Source organism: Silene latifolia, chromosome Y (genome assembly GCF_048544455.1).
Source record: "Silene latifolia isolate original U9 population chromosome Y, ASM4854445v1, whole genome shotgun sequence".
Lineage (NCBI taxonomy): Eukaryota > Viridiplantae > Streptophyta > Magnoliopsida > Caryophyllales > Caryophyllaceae > Silene > Silene latifolia.
Window position 1 is genome coordinate 474,288,541 of NC_133538.1, and position 24,035 is coordinate 474,312,575.

The 24,035-nt window shown below is 37.0% G+C and overlaps 2 non-coding genes across 2 annotated transcripts; both read left to right on the plus strand.

Annotated features, from left to right (window-relative positions):
- The first annotated feature begins 3,747 nt into the window (after nt 1–3,747).
- Nucleotides 3,748–3,854, plus strand: LOC141636517 (small nucleolar RNA R71). The gene has a single exon (XR_012541123.1). It is a non-coding gene; the product is annotated as a small nucleolar RNA R71 (small nucleolar RNA).
- A 19,022-nt stretch (nt 3,855–22,876) lies between these two features.
- Nucleotides 22,877–22,983, plus strand: LOC141634788 (small nucleolar RNA R71). Its single transcript, XR_012539509.1, has one exon. It is a non-coding gene; the product is annotated as a small nucleolar RNA R71 (small nucleolar RNA).
- Nucleotides 22,984–24,035: the final 1,052 nt, after the last annotated feature.

Genomic DNA, 24,035 nt, shown 5'->3' on the forward strand with positions numbered 1-24,035 from the left:
GGCATATTTTCATCAATTATCATCCCTACAAACATATTGAAGTTTAACTTACACTTAGACAACCATACACCACACCAAATTCCAATTATAAATCACGAATTTCCATTTGAGGCACTTTTAAGACGGAGTTTTAAGGCAACTTTCTAAGATGAAAATCATCAAAATCCATCCTTCAACATGATATTAACAATGTATAATACCCAATCCCACCACCTAATCAATGTGAATCAATCAAAAATCAATTTCAATTTTGTAAACCCTAGAAATTTTGACCCCCAAATTGCAAGTTTCTAATCCATATTACAACAATTAATCATCAACAATCAAGAAAGACGACATGTGAATCATATTCCAGCAGTTAAAGGCAACAAATGGATCATATGAATCGAAATTTTCAAGCTATGGAATCATCCTCCACAAGTTTAAAGCATAAAAACATGTAAATAGAGTAGAAATCATACCTTGATCAAGTAGTGAAGTAAAGGAACGAAATTATACAGAGAAAATAACCCCAAATTAACCACCACCAACACTAGATATGAGAGATTTTTGAGGGTTTGAGAGGAAATAGGCTTAGGTTTTCGAATTATAGAGGAAGAATGGGAAGAAATAGAAAGGAGAAGGGTTTTAAGAAACCCGTAGGATTCTCTATACAGTAACCTACTCGATCGAGTGTCTAGGGTACTCGATCGAGTACCACCCTACTCGATCGAGTAGGAGCCATTTCGTCGAGTATCTGCAGAAAATCTTTCCACATCCCGACGTCATAGCTTCCTAACTAGATCGAGTGAGGTCTACTCGGTCTAGTAAACACTCGCACCCGGTCAAGTATAGTTAAGTACTCGGTCGGAAGTACAAAGTAAATCGAAAACACCTGCAAAACAACACCGCGTGTCGAGTCTAAACTAAGTTCGGAGTTCGGCACAAATTACCACGCGCATTCCCGCATTACTATTATTACTCAAGCATTAAGCATCGTCTCGACAAATAAAGTGTATGTCACATTACGCTACACAATCACCCAACTCGGTTTACCTGCTACCGAGTCCCTCATAAACATAAGTATGTCATTATATAACACTTAAACTTGCCTTAACATATCGCTACCAAACTCGCGTTCACAAAAACATGAAACATGTAATTAACATTAATTCATTCTTTCATGTAACATATAATTGTATACTCTTCATAACAAATCAATCTATCCATGTTCTCCAATGCAATTATAAGCAATTCATTTTACACAAATCAATTGTCACGCAGCGGAAAAGTTTCAACTACTAACAAAGCATATATACATTACCACATGCTATGATTCAAACTAAAACACAACAATTCTATAACCTTCATCATCGTACTCACGGCAGGGTCTATAGACTCGTACATGACTATCGTCACCATCAACTCACAGCAACACCAACATGTTCATCCTTCAATTATAACACACCCATTCACATTCCCAAGCATTTCTATCGAATAGACTTTTGTCACTTATCTCAAAATCATCATACAAGCTCACTAATCATGCCCACACTTCACTAAACACGGCCCAAATACAGCTATTACATCCCTATTAACGCTAACTAAGGCTCAACTACAGGTAGCTCCGACACAATTAGCATACACGTCACACATATACACACGGACTCCACATTCCCGTACCCTGTGACTAACTTAAGCATCATGGGGCCAAGATTTTGAAATGAGGGAGCCTACTCACCCAAAACCTAGCATCAGCTAGGGCTCCCATTACACATACACCAGGTTCATTTTATTAGACTCCCTACGTTCATTATGTTAATTTGTTACAGGTTCCAAAATCGTCGCTCTGATACCACTTTGTAACACCCCCATATTCAAAGGAGCCTTAACTAGGCCTTCCCTAGCATATAAGGGCGTTACCATCTCGGTTGCCCGAGGATAGTAATAATCAAATGTCGATAAGAGAACTATTATGTTATATTACAAGTAATTTAAACAACAAACGATATAAAAGGTACAACTCAAAGACTACTCGCTACTGCTATCAAATCTCGTGAAGACTCATCCCCGCCCAGACTCCAGCTATCAACAACATCAGCACCTGCTAAGACCGACTGCTCACCATAAGGGATCACGGCAGACACATAACAAACAAACAACCACACAAGGTCAGTACTGAGATAAGATACGACAACAGCAACTACAATTACCAACACAATACAATGCTATCAATCTCAAACACAATCACAATTACCCAACCAACTCTGTCACTGACTGTCCACTGGACCAGCCCTGCCAGTGGGGGACCGCAGCCGTTCCCACCAAATCCCCGCTCCTCATAATGAGCGATAACCCTGTCCCTTAATGTGCACATCCCCTTCCGTGGCGGGTTCCACAAAGGGCGAAACTAGGGCGTGAAGCCACTCCCGCAAGTGACCCCACTCAGCCGAGGACACGCCTCGAGAACCAGAGACAAACAACCACGATCACAATCACAGCCGTCACAATACAACTACGATACTAAACAACCACAATCAGCCACAACGACCGACATACTAGACAATCTACATAAACTGAGTAGGCGAACCTACCTTTAAGCAACTGCAACCAATCCATGTCGACAAACAACATATCCAACGACCGGGCAAAGCCTATAACCACAATACAATTATCTATTACTAACAAGCAAACCCTAACAGTAAAGAACAAGGACACGGATGATGATTATGACATACCTATAGGGAGAAAACTTAGCAAAAGACCGCTACCCGACTCAAGTGACGCTCCCCTAAGGCACAAGGATCTTCAAAAGGCTTCCATGGAGGTTTTGAGGTGAAGGGAAGGGAAAGAGGCGACTGAAGGATAGGAGGAAAGTGGCGGAAGTGATATGCGGATTTAACAAAACGCGATATAAAACCCTCACTGAAAACTCGGTACTCGATCGAGTACCCAACACACTCGATCGAGTGGCCCCCTACTCGATCGAGTAACCTTGCTACTCGATCGAGTAGCCTCTACTATATCGAGTACCACTCATATCACGCAACCCAAGATGGTTTTGGCACGCAATTCTAAGACTACTCCCGCTCTCAAGGTCAGTCAACGCTGGTCAAAGGGTCTCTAAAAGGGCGGGTAGTACAACTTTGGTGATTGTATGGATTTTGATTTTGGTAACCTTGGTTTTGGTTGTAAAAGGGTCTTTGATTTTGGTTTCTCATGGGAGGTGGGGTGTATGTTGTTTGAGGGTTTTGAACATTTTGGCTTTTGTATGAGAGATTTGGATGAAACTTGGTGTTTTCATTGTAATAGTTGGAATAAGGGGTACCACTCTTGTATGCTTGTAAAGCATTCACTTGTTCATTTGTTCCCCTTCATTCACCTTGGTCATGTCCCAAAGTTCCACAATTCTCACATATCCCACTTGGGATTGATGAGGATGCCGTCATGGCATTAACATGATGCTTTGGTGATTTTGAGGCTTCTTCAAGTCTAGCCATAGCTTGTTCACACTTCAAATTGATTGTGTCAATGTGAGCACTAAGTTGAGCACCCAATTGAGTAACGGAGTCCACTTCATGCCTTCTTCCTCTAGTAGCCTTGCGAGGTCTACTATATTGTGAGTTATGGACCGCCATTTCCTCAATCTTGTTCCATGTTTGATTGTCATCAACTTCGGTGAACATTCCATTTGATCCCATGTTGAGAATGTTCCTTGAATCATCATATAAACCGTACCAAAATTGTTGTACCAAGAACCACTCGCTAAGTCCATGGTGAGGACATGAGCGACAAATTCCCTTAAACCGCTCCCAAGCTTCATACAAAGATTCTTCATCCCTTTGCTTAAAACCCGTAATTTGAGCTCTTAGTATGTTAGTCTTTTCCGGTGGGTAGAACTTTTTGTAGAAAGCTAGAGCCAACTTCTTCCAAGAATCTATTCCGAGAGTGGTCTTATCAAGGCCCTTCAACCATTGTTTCGCGGTGCCGATTAGAGAAAAAGGAAATAAGACCCATCGAATTTGGTCTTCAGTCACACCGGTTTGAGAAATCGCATCACAATAGTCACAAAAGGTTTCCATATGAGAATGAGGGTCTTCACTAGGCATCCCCCCAAATTGGCTCCTTTCGACTAATTGGATAAAGGCGGATTTGGCAATAAAAGTTCCGGTCAAATGTTGTGGTGTGGGAGTACCATTGGGTAGGTTCTCCTCGTTGGGTACGGAATGTGATGAAAATTTAGGCATTGTAGGTTGATTTTGTGGGGTATCTTGTGTTGGGTTCTCCTCACCTTCTCTTGCAAAAGGGTTGATGAACTCAATAGTTGGTTGAACAACCTCACTAATACCTCTCAAATTCCTCCTAGCAAATCTCCTATTGTTTGTCAAGGTTCTTTCAATTTCACGGTCAAAAGGTAACAAATCACCTTGTGACCTTCTAGACATGCAAAATATCAAACAACTCGAAAACAATTAGAACAAACCTTGAGGAGTTTTACTTCCCCAAGGCAAAGAAAGACACAACTAATAACAATATAAGAAAATCTAAATCACGTTAACACCGTCCCCGGCAACGGCGCCATTTTTGATCGGTCCGTTTCGTGTTCACAATTTAATAGATGTTGTCGTTGGGTCACGTCCGAATCAAAACACAATTTATAGCTTCACAAACAACTCTACAATTAGTAAAGTGGCAAGTAAAGGTCGGATCCCAAGGGACAGGAATTGAGATGAGATTTCTATTGATACTAGTGGTGTCTTAGGGGTGTCACAATTTGGGTTGATGTAGAAGGTCACTAACTAAATAACAATGAAAGTAAAAAAGCAAGATGAATTAAAAGGGTTGTAAACAATTGATAAAAAGCACTAGGGTGTCATGGGGTCATAGGGGAATCATGGGAATTGATCATACAAACATGTTCTCAAATTATAAGCAAGCAATTATTGTTGTGATGGATTGAGTTGGGTTATATCTTACAATCCTAGGAAAGTTTGGGTCCCGGAGCAGAATCGATTAGATTGTACAACACCTACAAGTCGACTTAGTCTTCCCTACTCAACAACATGCATGGTCTAATGAGACTCGAGTTGGTTTATGTCTTACAAGTCTCATTGAAAAGATTGGTGATGGGTAAAAAAATGCAAGGATTCATAGGCTCACATTTCATCAAACATAACATGTGCATGAGTTGAGATCAAAACAAGCAAGCAAATAAACCATGAAAGCATATTAATTTAAGCATAAATCATTCCCCATGTTGGTTTCCCCTAATTACCCATTAACCCTAGCTAGGTCACTACTCACTCATTATCATGTTGATCATGCTAGCAAGGTTGTCAATCATACCAACAAAAGGAAACATGATGAATAAATGAAAGTAATTAACAATAATTAAAGAGGGATTAAGAGAATTATACCTGTTGGGAAATGTGTCCTCAACAATAGTGCGATCATGTGATTAAAATATCATTATTAAATCTCATTTTAAAGAATACAAATTCGGAAGTAATTTTGTTACTGTCAACTGGTCAACATATATCGGTAATGATTGGCTGACTAGAGTTTGACATTACTGTCGTGTGACGGTGGTGATCAGTTGACCCCCTAGGTCATACCTATAGGGCAATACTCTTAATTGATCATTTAATTAATCGTATAGTGTTACGAGTTAATTAAATTACTTGAAAAATTGACGGACGATTTTGGAAGTAAAATTTACGCATCAAATTGAAATGTGATTAAATGAGATGCGGTTTGAGTAATCGAATTGTATCATTACTCGGATGAAATTATTGTTTAAAGAAACAATTGGATTTGAATGAATTATTATAAATGCGATTTATAAACGGTAAAATATTTTGGTACAAGTAATTATGAATTACTATGTCGATTTTTGTATATGACGTATTTTTATTAATACGTTGATTTTTAATATGTTAAAAATACATAACAAATTTATGTTACATATGACATGTGACATATTGACAATTGACAAAAATAAAATGGATTTCATATTATCCATTTGGACCGAAATATTGGACTTAATTAACATTTTCTTATAATGTTAATTAGTGTAGTGGAAGATGTAATCATTCCTTTTACACTAGGCATGCATACCTAGTGCTTCTTGTGGAAGAGCACCTAGCCCATGCATTGGCCTTCCTCTTCCACCCAACCGTTTTTTCCCTTGGATAGAACAAGGGTGCTTTTGCTTAAATTATTATCATTCTCTATATGGATGTTTTTGGTAGTAATTTATTCATTCACTTCACAACATATTATTTTTAGAGAGATAAAAATAATACTCTTCCTACTTACTACTCCTACCCTTTTTGAGAGAGTAAAAATCAAATATTTTTGGTTCAATTTTTCACTAGATTAATATTATACTAGCTCAAATAATATTAATTAGATTAAGAGTTAGCTTTGGGTATTATTCCTAAGGAGAGATCCTACACTTGGATCTTGTTCTTCCATTAAAGGAAAGCTCAAGAACAAAAGAAAAGGAGATTTCTTTTGTGCCCCATTAAACCGAAATACCATTGTAAGGATATGATTTCTTCTCTATTTTATTATTGTTTGCATGCATAAAATCCGTTTTAATTTTATGACAAATTAGTTTAGACATATATGAGTATGTTATTAATGTATATGAATCTACATTTCCTTCAATCGGTATCAAGAGCCAGGTTGTTTGCATGCAAATTGGTTAAAAGTTTTTCCGAGTTATAAGAATAACAAATAAAACTTGTAAAATTTGTGTTATTATGATATATCACGAAATCATTACATGCATGTTAATATTTCTGGTCCTAAAATGTTTTAGGATATTTTGGTTATTTTTCGGATTTTTATTGTTCATAATTTACAATAATGGCATTTAAATGTGATTTTATGAGTAAAAATGTCATTTTTGGTCTAAAAATAGCTATACTTCGAATTTTCCATTGATTTTTGGATATGTTTTCACATATATTATTTTGAGATAACCTGTAAATTTTCATAATATTTGGACTTGTTATGCTCGAAAAATGGATTTTTCATTATTAAATTCGGATTTAGGTGAAAAATAGGTTAATATGAGTTAAATTTCGAATCTGGTCATAGAAATTTAATATGTTGTCACATGCAATTTTACAAGATGTGTGTAAAATAATTGGCTATAAAGAAGTCTTTTTGCATGATTTATGGATTTTTGAAGAAAAATAGCATAAATAGTGACATTATTAGTGAAAAATTAATAAAACATAATCTATGACTTAGGAAAAACGTCTAATGTTGCATTTTATTATCTTTTTCAGATCTAAAATTGAAAAGTTAATGAAAATAATTTTTCCATGTTTTTATGATTATTTTATTAAAAATCGATAAACCGCAACATTGTTTTTCCGGGAAAATTTCGAAATTTTTAAACCTAAGATTTTGAACATTATGAGTGTCATGGTATTTTTCCAGAATTTTCATGAATTTAAATTTCAAATTTTGAATTTATTTGAAGTTTTATGATTTATTTGAAGTTTAATAGCTTATTTTTGTAATTTTGGTCCATTTATGAACAAATTTTATAAAATATGGGTTAATTATGGTCAAATTATTAGTGAAGACTAAATTTTGAGTCCTAAGATGCTTAGGGTAATTAACTTGTGCATAAATATGAGTTTATGTATTCTTGTGATTGTAAAATGTTGAAATCACGCAAATCCGTAAAAACCGAGTAATATACGATATTGGCTAATTAAAGGCGATTTAGCATAAAATTGAGCATGTTCATACATATTATAATGCTGCATTTTCTTTATGATTGTCATAATTTTAATTTATGTAATTTTGAATTATGTATTTTTTTCCTTATTATGGCCTTAGATTTTAATTGGTATTTCCCGAAATGTATGGGAATATCGATTCGGTTGTAATTTTATTGTGATCTCGTATCACCGTTTTGTAATTTAATAGATTTATTTTATTTTAGTTACAAATGTATAATAGGAAATTATGTAATTTATTATGTAATTTTATTCATTCCGGAATTCCAAAAGACGGATTTCTTCAAGAATGACGATACATAAAGACGGTGTTACCTCGAGATGCGTGCCACAACCGAAGTTCAAGGGACCAATGGAGTTGGTTTCCGAATATGTAATAGTTAAAGAGTTTTTCTATTTTAGGAAGGCCATACTAGGATTTATTTATTTTATGCTTGCATTTTATTTTATGTCACATGCATTGCTAAATCGCCATAACTAAACATGCATTGTCTTATCGAGTTTATCGACCGTGTCAATTAGAATTATCGTAGTTCACCGCTTTAGTTCACTTAAAACGTGATAGATAATAAATTGACATGACCTCTCGCTAAAACAATCAATTGAGACATAGCCTTACCAAATAGTAGAAACCATGAAAACCTATTTCGTGAGGGAGTGCACTCGGCCACACCGGGGTACGAACCTTGTTACGTAGGGGAAGTGGGTGATGAATGTTAATCCACCGAATTCATGTTGATAAGGGATGTATCGGCTACCCCGTGCCCAAGTTGATGTGGGTTTGGATAATGGACACATTTATTCGAAATTTGGATTGAACTCAACAAAAGTAATTGATAAGGGTTGCATCGGCTACCCCGTGCCCTTGTTGATGTGTTTTGGGCTATAGATAAACATTAGAGTAATTTTTTCGACCAAGAGTTCTAAAAGTAGAATCGATTAAAGGGTTAATCCACCGAGTTATATTAATGAAGGTTGCATCGGCTACCCCGTGCCTAAGTTGATATGAATTTGGGTCTTGGAATCATTTATCATAGTTGGGTAGAGGTCACTATGTAAATGCTTTACTTGTTATTTACAAGTATTAATAAAACGATAAATGTTAAGTTTTCCACTATTCCGTTATTATATTGTTCTATTTCTTTACCACATTTCATATTCGATATCATTTCGTTTTTGATTCAAAACTCCATTAAAACATCGTAGCTAAAGACAAATATGAATTTGCTTCTAAAACCTCATATGAACCATTGTTAAGGATCTCTTGTAAAGAGTATAGATTAAAGTTATTCATTATCAAATAGGCTTTTGATTCTTGACTAACACATCTACTTACAATGGATTATTTTTCATGTACTTAAATGAATTAAGTACCTTGAAGCGATAAATTGTTTTGGTAATTAGTTTTGTCAGAATTCAAAATTGACCAAAATAACGCAACCACTTCAATGAAAGTTTTAAGACTAAAACGAACAAATGAAGAGTGAATCTTCATGAATTCAATTTTGCTTCTCAAAGCAAAGACTCATTGAATTAAGTGGGAGCATTCTCTTAAACCGTTAAGATGAGGACGAGGTTCAAGAAGTAAGGATTATGATGGAATTGATACAAGGTAATGTTAAAGGTAAAGTTGTTGAGAATGACAATACCAAACCTATCAATCCCGACCGATAAAGTTTCCATTGTCTTAAATGTTGGACACGAGAAAGGAAACTACCCCAAATTATTGAAGAATTATCAAGTTAGTTGTGGGACATCTAATGGGACCTTCTTCTTTAAAAATGTTTATTTGATTAAACATAAAATTTTGTTAGTACTACTTCGTCAATATTAGAAACCAATGGAGGTTTTCATCATTGTACTTAATACATAGGATGATTAGAATATGACGACTAGCAACAATAATGTCGAGAGATAGAGTAATTGTGTACTCAATCTAGTTTTTGGATTTAAAGTTGTACTTAATTATGACTATTAAGTGCATAAACTCTAAATAAGAATATAAACTTGTTAAGATACAAAAGAGGTTTTCACCTTTGTGACCCTTTACACCATGATTTGATGTATGGCTAGCCCATCATCAAGGTGATTATATTCTAAACCAAACTAGAATGATATATCATGAAGATGATGTAAGACTCAAATTGGTAACCCAAGATTAAACCTTAAATTTTGGAATGATGAACGCAAAGAGTTATCGAGTACTCTTGAAACCATTAGATTGTTAATGGTATATGCGTATCTTGTATTCAAAGCAAGATGTCTCGTGCCTTTTGGTTGAAAAGGAGATCGAGGTTGTAAATCATCGATCCAAAATAGGTTGATCATTTTCTTTTACCAACGATTTAAGTTGACACTAATATGTTCACTTAATAAGGTAAATAGAGAAATCTTTGAAGAATTTCAAAGAGTTCAAGGAATCACGATTTAGTCGTGATGGGATTATCAAAGTGAAGACTTTGATATAAGCCAAATGAATTGTGATATAGTATCACAAATTAATCTCTCTTAGCACGCATTATGGAATAATGTGTGGTTGGATAAGAAATCAAACGCTATTCGATATGGTTTGGACTTCAATCAAGTTACTTTGAGTTACTTGATCCTTTTGGGGATTTTATCATTTTTGTCTAAATTATTTTTCCACTAAATCGTATCATATGAGATATGAAATGGTAAGGGTACCATGGTTGTAAGCTTACACAAGAAACAAATGCTCATTTTTCCTTTTCCATTATCACGAGTACGACGTGTTTGCGGCTCGTGAAGCTGTCTTACTATAATACAAGTTTATTTCTAGAAGACAGAGTGGGAGAAATTATTCAAGAGCCACAAAGTATGTTATATCGCAAGAAACTGGTCTTTCTTGGCTACATGAGACGTTTTGTGTAAGACATTATTTCTTCAAAACCTAGGAGGTTAAATTCGTCACTTGTTGAAAATGATGAATTCATGATACTTTTAAGAAAGTAAAGAGCTTATAACTTACAAAAGAAATTGTTTGATTCAAATTGACTACTTCTAGAAAGTAATGAACATATGACTTACATAAGAGTGTTTAAGTCACAACTCAATATAAGGCTTAAAGCCATGAAAATCCGAAATAAAGGGGCTTGATTAGTTGCAAAGGGTTTTGCACTAATAAAGACAGTTTTCAAGGCTTGATTGGTTGCAAAGAGTTTTGCACAAATTGAAATGCTTAAGTCTATTTGGATCTTCTTAGGGATTGTGTTTCATTATTATGAAATACATAGCGAGTGAATCTAAAACACACTTCTTCAATAGAAGGAATGTATTCCATACATGTCATGAGTTTTATAGATTCTTGCAATCCTAAGATAATGTGAAACTTAAGAGAGGGTCTTAAGTAGGACATCAATGAGTTGGAATCAACATTTTGGATCATGTGATAAAACATTTCTCGAAAAGTCAAGAAGTTGTGTTTATACATGGAGTTTAGTGGGAGTTACGGAAATTTTAATTAGTCCGATATGTGGATGACATATTGATCATTGAGAATGATTTAAGACTTTTGGAGTATTATAATACATCTGGAATATCCGGATTTATGAAGATAAATCCACATGATATTAGCGTCAGTAAGAAGTCTTATGTTGATAAGATTCATGACTAGTTCAATTAAATTGAACGTACTTGATTGATTCCATTTGTTTCCGCTGCCGGATCAATTAAATGAGTAATGATGTATAACACTTCATATACTTTGAGTATGATGAATTGTTTTCAAAATCGAATTTAAGTAATCTTTACCTAGTATATAAAGATTACCCTTAAATGCTTGCAGAAACATTAAGGAAGTAAAGCAAAGTGTTTATGATGCAATTTTGTGTAAGGGTGTTACACAAGTGACAATTGACAATTGAGATTGCGCATGGTTTCCGACAAAATCATAATCAAAACACATTAGGATGGTTAAGATACCATTGTGGCTATGTTAATTAAGAAGTAGATTTTCTAGAATCGTTCTAGACAATAGAACAATAAGAGATATTTATAACGGAAATTGAGTACACTTGCAATCATGAGATGTGCAAGAGGATGAGTCCCACACACTGTGAAAACAGTGGGAGCTATTCGTAGGCTAGAGGACCTATGTCTTGATTGGATCTCGACACCTACTCAGAAAGTTTTGTGATGCAAATGTATACATTACAAAGGAAAGCGAGTATGTAGTAAGGTTGAGTAAGGTACAAGAAATTGATAAAACCTACTAACCAAAGCCTTCTCAAAGGCTAAACATGATGAGTCATGCCATTTCAATTGAATTGAAATGAACAACTACATACAAGATCAAATTAGATTATAGAACATGAAATAGTAATCAAGCATTGGCTATTCACATGTGATAATCGCATTTGTCGTTTGAGTTTTACTTCAAAAACTCTTTTATTATACCTTGTTACATCCAAACGGGTTGTAGAGACAATTGAACCCCGTTAAAGTGAACACGGATTAGCATGGTATTCGCCCATAGTCACTTGTATGAGGTGACGTCTCGAAGTGACTAGAGTGTGATGCGATTGATGGCAAGTTCAAGTGCCATAGAGTCATGTGAGATGACTAGTCGATCACATAGGCAGACAGTTAGGAACTTTTTGTCGGGCCTAATGACCGCTTATAGAGTTCTGGCAAATTTATATAGCCTTGTCGTGGCGAGAGCTGCTATAGTATTCAAATGAGTCGATTCTTTTGACTAAAGACTATTCACCTAAGATGGCTCAGTTTCAGATTAACTTTGATTTGTGTTACTACGACCTTCGTAAATGGGGTCAAATGGGCATATTTTGGGTTATGATAGCTGTGGCTAGTCGAAGGGAATGAGTGCGATAGGAATTGTCCACCCCCTTGTCAGGGTTAAAACAATATCTCAGGGCCACTCGAGGAGTAATGAACTGGAAATGCGTGGCCACGCTCGGAAGGTATCCAGAGTGGATAAATCCGGTCAAACAGTTATTCTCCAGATCGAGGAAACCACTCTCGATATGATCACTTGCAAGTACGACCTGAAAGACACCTTGCATTGAGTGGGAGATAGTAATAAGACAAGAGAATTGGTGACGCACACTTGTCGAGGACAAGTGGGAGATTGTTGGGAAATGTGTCCTCAACAATAGTGCGATCATGTGATTAAAATATCATTATTAAATCTCATTTTAAAGAATACAAATTGGGAAGTAATTTTGTTCTTCATCAATGGTCAACATATATCGGTAATGATTGGTCGACTAGAGTTTGACATTACTGTCGTGTGACGGTGGTGATCAGTTGACCCCCTAGGTCATACCTATAGGGCAATACTCTTAATTGATCATTTAATTAATCGTATAGTGTTACGAGTTAATTAAATTACTTGAAAAATTGACGGACGATTTTGGAAGTAAAATTTACGCATCAAATTGAAATGTGATTAAATGAGATGCGGTTTGAGTAATCGAATTGTATCATTACTCGGATGAAATTATTGTTTAAAGAAACAATTGGATTTGAATGAATTATTATAAATGCGATTTATAAACGGTAAAATATTTTGGTACAAGTAATTATGAATTACTATGTCGATTTTTGTATATGACGTATTTTTATTAATACGTTGATTTTTAATATGTTAAAAATACATAACAAATTTATGTTACATATGACATGTGACATATTGACAATTGACAAAAATAAAATGGATTTCATATTATCCATTTGGACCGAAATATTGGACTTAATTAACATTTTCTTATAATGTTAATTAGTGTAGTGGAAGATGTAATCATTCCTTTTACACTAGGCATGCATACCTAGTGCTTCTTGTGGAAGAGCACCTAGCCCATGCATTGGCCTTCCTCTTCCACCCAACCGTTTTTTCCCTTGGATAGAACAAGGGTGCTTTTGCTTAAATTATTATCATTCTCTATATGGATGTTTTTGGTAGTAATTTATTCATTCACTTCACAACATATTATTTTTAGAGAGATAAAAATAATACTCTTCCTACTTACTACTCCTACCCTTTTTGAGAGAGTAAAAATCAAATATTTTTGGTTCAATTTTTCACTAGATTAATATTATACTAGCTCAAATAATATTAATTAGATTAAGAGTTAGCTTTGGGTATTATTCCTAAGGAGAGATCCTACACTTGGATCTTGTTCTTCCATTAAAGGAAAGCTCAAGAACAAAAGAAAAGGAGATTTCTTTTGTGCCCCATTAAACCGAAATACCATTGTAAGGATATGATTTCTTCTCTATTTTATTATTGTTTGCATGCATAAAATCCGTTTTAATTTTATGACAAATTAGTTTAGACATATATGAGTATGTTATTAATGTATATGAATCTACATTTCCTTCAATACCTACTAATAATTCCAATAATAAAGCAAAGAATAAAAGAAGTACTTGATGCTTGATTGAGAGGTTGTCAATCTCCCAATAATAACTCAAATAATCTTCAATTACCCAAAATAAAGGATGAACAAAAGAAAGATTAAGGAAATAAAACTTGTATTAGAACTTGATTAATTGTTGATTACAATACTAAAGAGAGATTTGATTGATATTAAATACTCTAATTATTGATAAGAAGAACATGCTCTTCTAATTAGACTAATGGGGTATTTATAGTGGAAATTAGGTGGATGCATTAGGGTTAACTAAAGGCTAAACTAGTAATTACACTTTTTAGATTGAGCAGAGAGGAGCCGGTATTTTTCGAAGGAAGGGCTTCTTTCTTTGTAGCTTGGAGAAGACGAAATTTGGCTGCACTGGAATCCGTGCGTATTGGAGTCGAGACGGTCGGATTCAGGCGGGGGAAGACGGGCGTCTTCAGGAGAATCCGGGCGGATTCTGTGGCTGATGTCCGGGCGTCTTTGAAGGAAGACGCACGGATTGTGCTTGAGGAGGACGGACGGATTGTGGACAATCCGCTCGGATTGTAGCTCAGCACTATTTCTTCTTCTTTTCTTCCCTTTTCTTCATAAAATCCTTGGGGATTTCCTCGGAGATGCAAGGATCCTTTCTCAATCATTGCTCATCTACTATAATATGTACAAAGGCCTTCTAATCTTGTCTCTCCTTGATGCTTGGTCATTGAATTCAATCAATTTAGTCTCGTTTTGCCATGAAAATGCAAGATTTGCACTCCATTCCTACCAAGGGATCAAAATCTCAAAGAATATGCAAAACAAAGAACTAAAGACAATAAATGACCCAAATATGCACTAAAAAGCATGGGAACAAGGCTAATTCGGGGGCTAAATATGCGCTAATTATGGTCACATCAATAGGCTAGCATTTCATCAAACATAACATGTGCATAAGTTGAGATCACAACAAGCAAGCAAATAAACTATGAAAGCATATTAATTTAAGCATGAATCATCCCCCATGTTGGTTTCCCCTAATTACCCATTAACCCTAGCTAAGAAACTACTCACTCATTATCATGTTGAACATGCTAGCAAGGTTGTCAATCATACCAACAAAGTGAAACATGATGAATAAATGAAAGTGATTAACAATAATTAAAGAGGGATTAAGAGAATTATACCTACTAATGATTCCAATAATAAAGCAAAGAATAAAAGAAGTACTTGATGCTTGATTGAAATGTTGTCAATCTCCCAATAATAACCCAAATAATCTTCAATTACCCAAAATAAAGGATGAACAAGAGAGAGATTAAGGAAATAAAACTTGTATTTAAACTTGATTAATTGTTGATTACAAGATTAAAGAGAGATTTGATTGATATTAACTACTCTAAAGATTGCTAAGAAGAACATGCTCTTCTAATTAGACTAATGGGGTATTTATAGTGGGGATTAGGTGCATGAATTAGGGTTAACTAAGGGCTTAAATGACGATTAAGTCCCTTGTTGAGGAAACGCCGGTCTTTTTGGAAAGACTCCGGTCTCTAGGGAGACTCCGGTCTCTAGAAAAAGATGTGCATCCTTCCTTGAAGCTTGAAGAAGACGAAATGGGTCTGCCTGGGAATCCGGGCGTCTTTAGCACGGGACGGGCGGATTTTGTGGTCTATACCCGGGCGTCTTGGGAGTGAAGACGGGCGTCTTCTGGAGTTTTTTCCCGGGCGTCTTGGTGGTGAAGACGCACGAATTGTAGGGTGAAGACGGGCGTCTTCTGGGTAAGACGCACGGATTGCTGGGCAGTCTTGTTTCTTCTTCTTTTCTTCCTTTTTCTTCATAAAATACTTGGGGATTTCCTCGGGGATGCAAGGATCTTTCTCATCATTGCCCATCTACTATAGTATGTACAAAGGCCTTCTAATCTTGTCTCTCCTTGATGCTTGGTCATTGAATTCAATCAATTTAGCCTCATTTTGCCATGAAAATGCAAGGTTTGCACTCCTTTCCTACCAAGGGATCAAAACCTCAAAGAATATGCAAAACAAAGAACTAAAGACAATAAATGACCCAAATATGCACTAAAAAGCATGGGAACAAGGCTAATTCGGGGATTAAATATGCTCTAATTATGGTCAAATCAAATATCCCCAAACCGAACCTTTGCTCGTCCCGAGTAAAGAGGTGACAAAGACTAGGACCATTATTTTAAACTAACCTAATAACATAGCCGATATGAGACAATTAGCGGGTCTCACTCCGCCCCTTCAACTCACAACAAGACAACCATGAGGTAGGATGCCTTCTTGCAAGACAAGGTGGGTCTTGCCAAAATGGTGACACATCAAAACATTAAGCACACAAAATCAAGTAATGGATGCATCAACAAAAGAATAGCCACTTTCCGCATCTAAGTGGCGGAAATGATCTACAAGGGAAGCAATTCAAGGGTACACACTCCTTCATAGATGCAATTTCTTCAAACTACTAAGCCTAGAAGGATACCAATAAATCACCTCCAAATTGTGTCAAGCTAGGGTACCTTTGTCCTCAATCGTTAAATGCTTTTGTCAAGAATAGACTCCCTATGGTGTTAGAAACACTGGAGGATCGCGGAATTCCCCCTCTTGCCTAGACAAGAAGAAGGGTCGTCTCCTCTCCACCATGCACAAAAATGGATACGATGGATAAAGGGATCAATAGGATTTGAGTTTCATTTGGGAGTTTGCTTTTGTTGTTGTTTTTCCCCCAAATTTCTTGTGGCATTTGACATTTGAAAACACTTTCTTGCCATTTCTTTTTTTTTTTTTTTTTTTTTGGCATTTCAATACTTGACAACTTTTCAACTTTTTGCATTTTATTTTGAACATTTTCAAAGTCACTCCATATGTAGTGAGGGTGGCTTATATTTGAAGCTTTAGGAGTTCTATTTTAGCTCCTGTTTTCATTAGATGCATTTTTTTGCAAACTTTCTTTCACTTTTCAATTCATTGAACTCAAATTGATTTCTTTTTGTGCCCATTCCCTTTGATGACAAAAATGTGGTAGAACATGGATGATGGATGGATGCATGGTTTCAAGGGTCACCTTGGAATAAACGGTAGCCAAGGAGTTATCACACCACAAAGTACTCTTGACTAGGCCTTAATCCATGGGTCAAAGGATACTAGCATGACACATACTAGGGCCTATATACACTTGTCAAACTTCCCAAGTAGACGGTTTCGCAAAATTTTCTAACATGCAAACTACATGCCATGATGCAACTACCATATAAACATCCTAATGAAAATGATTCTACCAACTAATATGACATATAAACTAAATGCAAGTCCTAAGTTCACATTGTTATACCGCATCAATCAAAATAAAGCCATATAGTCATTAACATAAAGAGAAAAAAGGAGATTGGAAAAATCATACCATGCGGTCTTAAATATCCTCATGTCTCGGATGTGGCGTAGTCAATCAATGTGAACAAGAATAAAACAAATACAATATATACAACAATATATACATGACTACACTACAAAGGAAATGAACTTGTTTTTGGTTTTTCAATTTTTTTGGATTTTTGAATAAAAGTTAAGTTAAAATTCCCCATCCCCACACTAATATGGGCATTGTCCTCAATGGCCAAAATGATGGGAAATCATGCAAGCATGATGCATGAATTCTACTCTAAATGCAAGCTACACTAATCTACACTACATGATGCATGGGTTTTTGTTTATAACGGAGAGCGTAATTTAGATTACCTCCCGTTGCGTATGCATGTACTTCCCCAAACCAAGTTAGACATTATTTCTAATGTCCTAAAGTTGGGGTAGTTCATACACACAAGATGCAATGCATGAAACTAAATTGTCATTTTGGATTTTCAAAAGTGGGAACAATGAAATAAGAACACCTCAATGGGGCCGAGGTGTTAGTCCTCTATGTTGCTAGGACTCTCCATCCATGATCAAGATAAAGTAAATAAAACAAAGAAAGAAGTAAGCAAACCTCAAGAGGGTAGGAGCCTCCAAAGCTTGCTAGTCTTCCACCATATCATCATTATCATCATCTTCCTCAATAGAAGTGGACTAATCAGCACTTCCCTCTTCACTTTCTTGCTCACTTTCTTCATCATCCTCTTCTTCTTCTTCATTAGCCTCTTCCTCGATGCTATCAACAACCTCATCACCGACAACCTCATCGTCACCCGGAATCTCACCCCTAGATGCACTCGGAAATAAGACTTCCCTATCCTCCCAACTAGGCAAAGGACATGAAGGATCAAGTAGTCCTTGCTTAGCTAAATGAAGGAGGGGTGGAAATTGGGCTGAGTAAGCATCTTCCCGATCCTTAAAAGCTTGCTTGTGCATCTCTTGCATAAATAGAGTCATGTAGTCATTGCTTTCTTCAACACCTTCGGGTTTGAACTCTTGGTACTTGAATGGATAGGGTGGTGTGACAATGGAGGAGGAGGGCATTTCAATTTCACCCCTTTGTGGTCGGATGATGTATTCGGCTTCTTTTGAGAGGGGAAGAAGGTAGTTGGTCCGATGGACACTCAAACGGCAAATCTTAGAAGGCAAAGTAAAAGATCTAGCCTCATTGGTGAGCCACCCATACTTGGTGTCAAGAGGGTTATGAGTGTCCCACTTGTACTTGTTAATCATGGCATCCATATCAAAGAGATGACCCCCTTTTTCGCCACATACTTGTTATCCTTGTGGAAATTCGGATCAAAGTACTTAGCCAAAAGAGTGACTAGACCTCCATTTCCAATAACGGTGGTGCCTTGCTTTCCACAATCAACATTTAGCCATCTTTCCACCAAAAGCCTTAGAGAATTGTAAGGCTTGGTGAATTCCCTTCTAATATTTAAGGCCGACTCAAGAAGAACACAATCGAGCTTGGTAAAGTGGTTGGTGACTTTTCTTGCAATGATGGTATTCCCCATGACCTTATGCCACACTATAATGCCCGGATGGTGGACTAATAGAGCGCGACTAGCATGATAGTTCTCAAATTTCCTTCCGGAAATCGCCTCCCAAAGAGGAGCGGGGTCATACTTTCCGGGATTCTTGAAATAACTAGGTGAATAACTAAGACCCAATGCTTTACCCAATTCATCAAAGGTGATGCACCTACTCACATTAGCTAGGTGGAACTCGATGTTTTCTCTTGTCTCTACCTTAGTAACTTTCAAAGAACTCAAGAATTCTAAGGTAAGGGAGGGGTATGTCAATTCTCTTGTAGCAAACAATTTTCCCAACCCCATGGCTTCAAAGAAGGCTTTGGTTTGTTCAAGGACACCCAACTTATTCAAGGCATCTTCACAAATAAACTTGGTGGATAGAAAGGATTTTCTAGCATACTTGGCAAATGTTTCCCTATGGGAGTTAGAATGAAAATTACTTCCGGATAGTTCGAAAGTTGAGCGATTTCCGGAGTTGTTGATGTTGTTGCTTCCAAGGGAGGTTGTTGTTGTTGCACTTCCAAGTTTGAGCTAGATACCAACATAGCCAATGAGGCTTTCTTTGCTTGAAGACTCTTTTGTCTTGTTGAGAGTGCCTTTGCCTTAGGTGCCTTTGTTGCTTCTTTTGTCCTTGCCATTGATGATTTAACCAAGAAAAGAGTGAAAATCTTCAATTTCCATGTATACCTAAATCGATTTTAAGGTGAAAGGCTTTGCCTTTATAATTTCAAAAATCGACTCAAAGGTTGAAGATTTTGGTGCTTGGTTTGATTTTTGTTGAAAGAGGAGTGATTAATTGTTGTTAAAAGGAAGTTTTGATTTGATTTTGTTGAATGTGGTTGAGGAAATCTTGTTTTGGTGATGGAGAGGATGAGGGTTTTGAGTTTTGGGGGTTTATGAGTAGTGTTGTGAATGAAGGAATGAAGAAATGAATGGGGGATGTGGTATTTAAAATAACCGAAAAATTTGAAATAGCAGGGGAAGACAGGCGTCTTTCCTTCGGGACGCTCGGATTCTGTCTGTTTTGGTTTGGGAATTCTCGCCTAAAGACGAGCGTCTTTTAGTAAACACGCTCAGATTTATCAACTGCGGGACGGGCGTCTTCTGCTGAAGACGGGCGGATTCTCTTCCAGTGAGTTTTCTTGTTTTTCCCAGCCAAAAAGACGGGCGTCTTTCCTTCAGGACGGGCATCTTTCTGAAGACGAGCGGATTCTCTTCCAGGACGCTCGGATTTATCAACAGTCCCAAAATTTTAAAATTTCAGCTCAGATGGACGGGCGGATTCTGACAATGACGCCCAGATTGCCTGAAGACGGGCGGATTCCTTAGAAAACGCTCGGATTCTGCCCCTTTTACCCGGATTCAGTTCCATCCGTGTACTTGCATATCCCTTGTCATTTTTCATTCTTCAAATCTCGTGTTCTTCATTGTAGGGGCACTACTAAGGCATGAATAGCCTAGGCAATTGTTATCCCCACACTAAACTAAAGCACTACACGTCAATTGAATCATTAGTCCCTCCCTCACTTCTCTCAAAAATGATAATTATCTTAATCAAAGCATTAAAATCCAAAAATGACAAAAAATGCAATGTAAGAATTAAAATGCGAGTTAGGGAGTTAGAAATATTTACAAATGGTTGTTTAGGGAGGACTCCACAAAACTCTCATCCTTAGTGAGATGACATGGGGGCATGTCCAAGGTGTTGTTGATGTTGCTCAACACCTTGAAGAAGTAATCAAAAGCTTGTTCATTGTCATGATAAAGATCTTCAATAGACCTTTGCCCTTGTTGTAGGTCTTAATCGATAGCATTACCAATATAGGGATTGAAACTCCCTTCAAACTCATCGTCCCAAAGACCACAAACTTCATCTAGTTGATCACTAAAGATCTCTTGAGTTGATAGAGACAACTCTTCCACTTTCTTGTCTTGGCCAATGAGGCCATCCTCTTCATTGCTTGACTTTGGTGAGCTTTTCAAGCTCTCTTTGTTACAATTCACTTGCTCTTTGAATGGAGCATCTTCAATTTTCTTTTTCTATTGGAATTCCGACTTCTTCCTATCATCCTTCCGGCTATAATGATCAACCATAAAACATGGTTCATGCAAACGGGGAGCTCTCATGGTCTTGTGAAGATTGAAAGTTATGCTCTCATCTCCCACTTCTAGAGTGAGTTCTCCATGCTTCACATCAATCACCGCACCCGCGGTGTGTAAGAAAGGTCTTCCTAGAATGATTGGAATGTTGGAGTCTTCTTCCATGTCAACAATGACAAAGTCCACCGGGATGAAAAATTTCGCAATTCTTATGGGAACATCTTCCCATATCCCTAATGGTGTCTTCGCCGATCTATCGGCCATTTGGAGTGTGATATTGGTGCATTTAAGCTCTCCCATCCCCAACCTTCTACTCACCGAGTACGGCATAACACTCACACTAGCCCCTAAATCACATAAGGCTTTGTTGATCGTAGCGTCCCAATGGTACACGGTATTGAGAAGCTTCCCGGATCTTTGAGTTTTTGAGGTGAACTCCATTGAAGTATTGCACTACTCACATTAGTGAAGGCGATAGTCTCAAGCTTCCGGATTGACTTCTTCTTTGTGAGGATGTCTTTCATGTATTTTGCATAGGTCGGCACGTGATTGACTAATTCTGTGAAAGGAATTGAGACTTCCAAATTCTTCACAATTTCCATATATTTTCCAAGTTGGTCATCAAATTTGGGCTTGGCTTGACGACTCAGAAAAGGAAGTCTAATCACAATGGGCTCCTTCTCCTTGACCATGTCTTCATTTTTCTTTGAAATTTCTTCTTTTGGTGGTTCTCCATCCTTGGAGTTTTGCACAATTTCTTCTTTGTCACTAGCTTCCACAACTTCATCCACAACTTTCTTCTTCGGTGCTTCATACCTTGTACCACTCCTCAAGTGAATGGCACTAACCGTTTCATGTCTTGGGGGATTACTTTGAGGTGGTAATTGCCCCTTTTGTCTTTGGGAGCTTGAAGATGCTAGTTGAGTCTATTGGGTTTCCAACATTTTGGTGTGAGCTAGGATGTTGTTGATGGTGGTTTCCTTTGCTTGACTATCCTTTTGCATTTGAGTGAAAAACTCTTGTTGATTCTTTTGCATTTGGAGGACCGCTTTTTGAACATCAAAACCTTGGTCATTTTGTTGATTGTATGGAGATTGATTTTGGTAACCTTGGTTTTGGTTGGAAAAAGGTCTTTGATTTTGGTTTCTCATGGGAGGTGCGGTGTATGTTGGTTGAGGGTTTTGAACATTTTGGCTTTTGTATGAGAGATTTGGATGGAATTTGGTGTTTTCATTGTAATAGTTTGAAAAAGGGGTACCACTCTTGTATGCTTGGAAAGCATTTACTTGTTCATTTGTTCCCCTACATTCATTTTGGTCATGTCCCAAAGTTCCACAATTCTCACATATCCCACTTGGATTGATGAAGATGCCGTCATGGCATTAACATGATGCTTTGGTGATTTTGAGGCTTCTTCAAGTCTAGCCATAGCTTTTTCAAACTTCAAATTGATGGTATCAATGTGAGCACTAAGTTGAGCACCCAATTGATTAATGGAGTCCACTTCATGCTTTCCTCCTCTAGTAGCCTTGCGAGGTCTACTATATTTTGAGTTATGGACCGCCATTTCCTCAATTTTGTTCCAAGTTTGATTGTCATCAACTTCGGTGAACATTCCATTTGATCCCATGTTGAGAATGTTCCTTGAATCTTCATAAAGACCGTTCCAAAATTGTTGTACCAAGATCCACGCGCTAAGTCCATGGTGAGGACATAAGCGACAAATTCCCTTAAACCGCCCCCAAGCTTCATACAAAGATTCTTCATCCCTTTGCTTAAAACCCGTAATTTGAGCTCTTAGCATGTTAGTCTTTTCCGGTGGATAGAACTTTTTGTAGAAAGCTAGAGCCAACTTTTTCCAAGAATCAATTCCGAGAGTAGCCTAATCAAGGCCTTTCAACCATTGTTTCGCGGTGCCAATTAGAGAAAAAGGAAATAAGACCCATCGAATTTGGTCTTGAGTTACACCGGTTTGAGAAATCGCATCACAATAGTCACAAAAAGTCTCCATATGAGAATGAGGGTCTTCACTAGGCATCCCCCCAAATTGGCTTCTTTCGACTAATTAGATAAATGTGGATTTGGCAATAAAATTTCCGGTTAGATGTTGTGGTGTGGGAGTACCATTGGGTAGGTTCTCCTCGGTGGGTACGGAATGTGATGAAAACTTAGGCATTGTGGGTTGATTTTGTGTTAGATTTTGTGTTGGGTTCTCCTCACCTTCTCTTGCAAAAGGGTTGATGAACTCAATAGTATTTGGTTGAATATCTACAACCTCACCAATACCTCTCAAAGTTCTCCTAGCAAGTCTTCTATTGGTTGTCAAAGTCCTTTCAATTTCGTGATCAAAGGGTAACAAGTCACCTTGTGACCTTCTAGACATGCAAAATATCAAACAACTCGAAAACAATTAGAAGAAACCTTGAGGAGTTTTACTTCCTCAAGGCAAAGAAAGACACAACAAATAACACTATAAGAAAATCTAAATCAAGTTAACACCGTCCCCGGCAACGGCGCCATTTTTTGGTCGGACTGAATCTTTCGGTTACTTGTCGTTAGGAGCACCTAGACCAAAACACAATTTATAACTTCACAAACAACTCTACAATTAGTAAAGAGGCAAGTAAAGGTCGGATCCCAAGGGACAGGAATTGAGATGAGATTTCTATTGCAACTAGTGGTGTGTTAAGGGGTGTCACAATTGGGGTTTGATGTAGAAGATCACAGAACTAAATAGCAATGAAAGTAAACAAGCAAGATGAATTAAAAGGGATGTGAACAATTGATAAAAGGCACTAGGGTGTCATGGGGTCATAGGGGATTCATGGGAATTTATCATACAAACATATTCTCAAG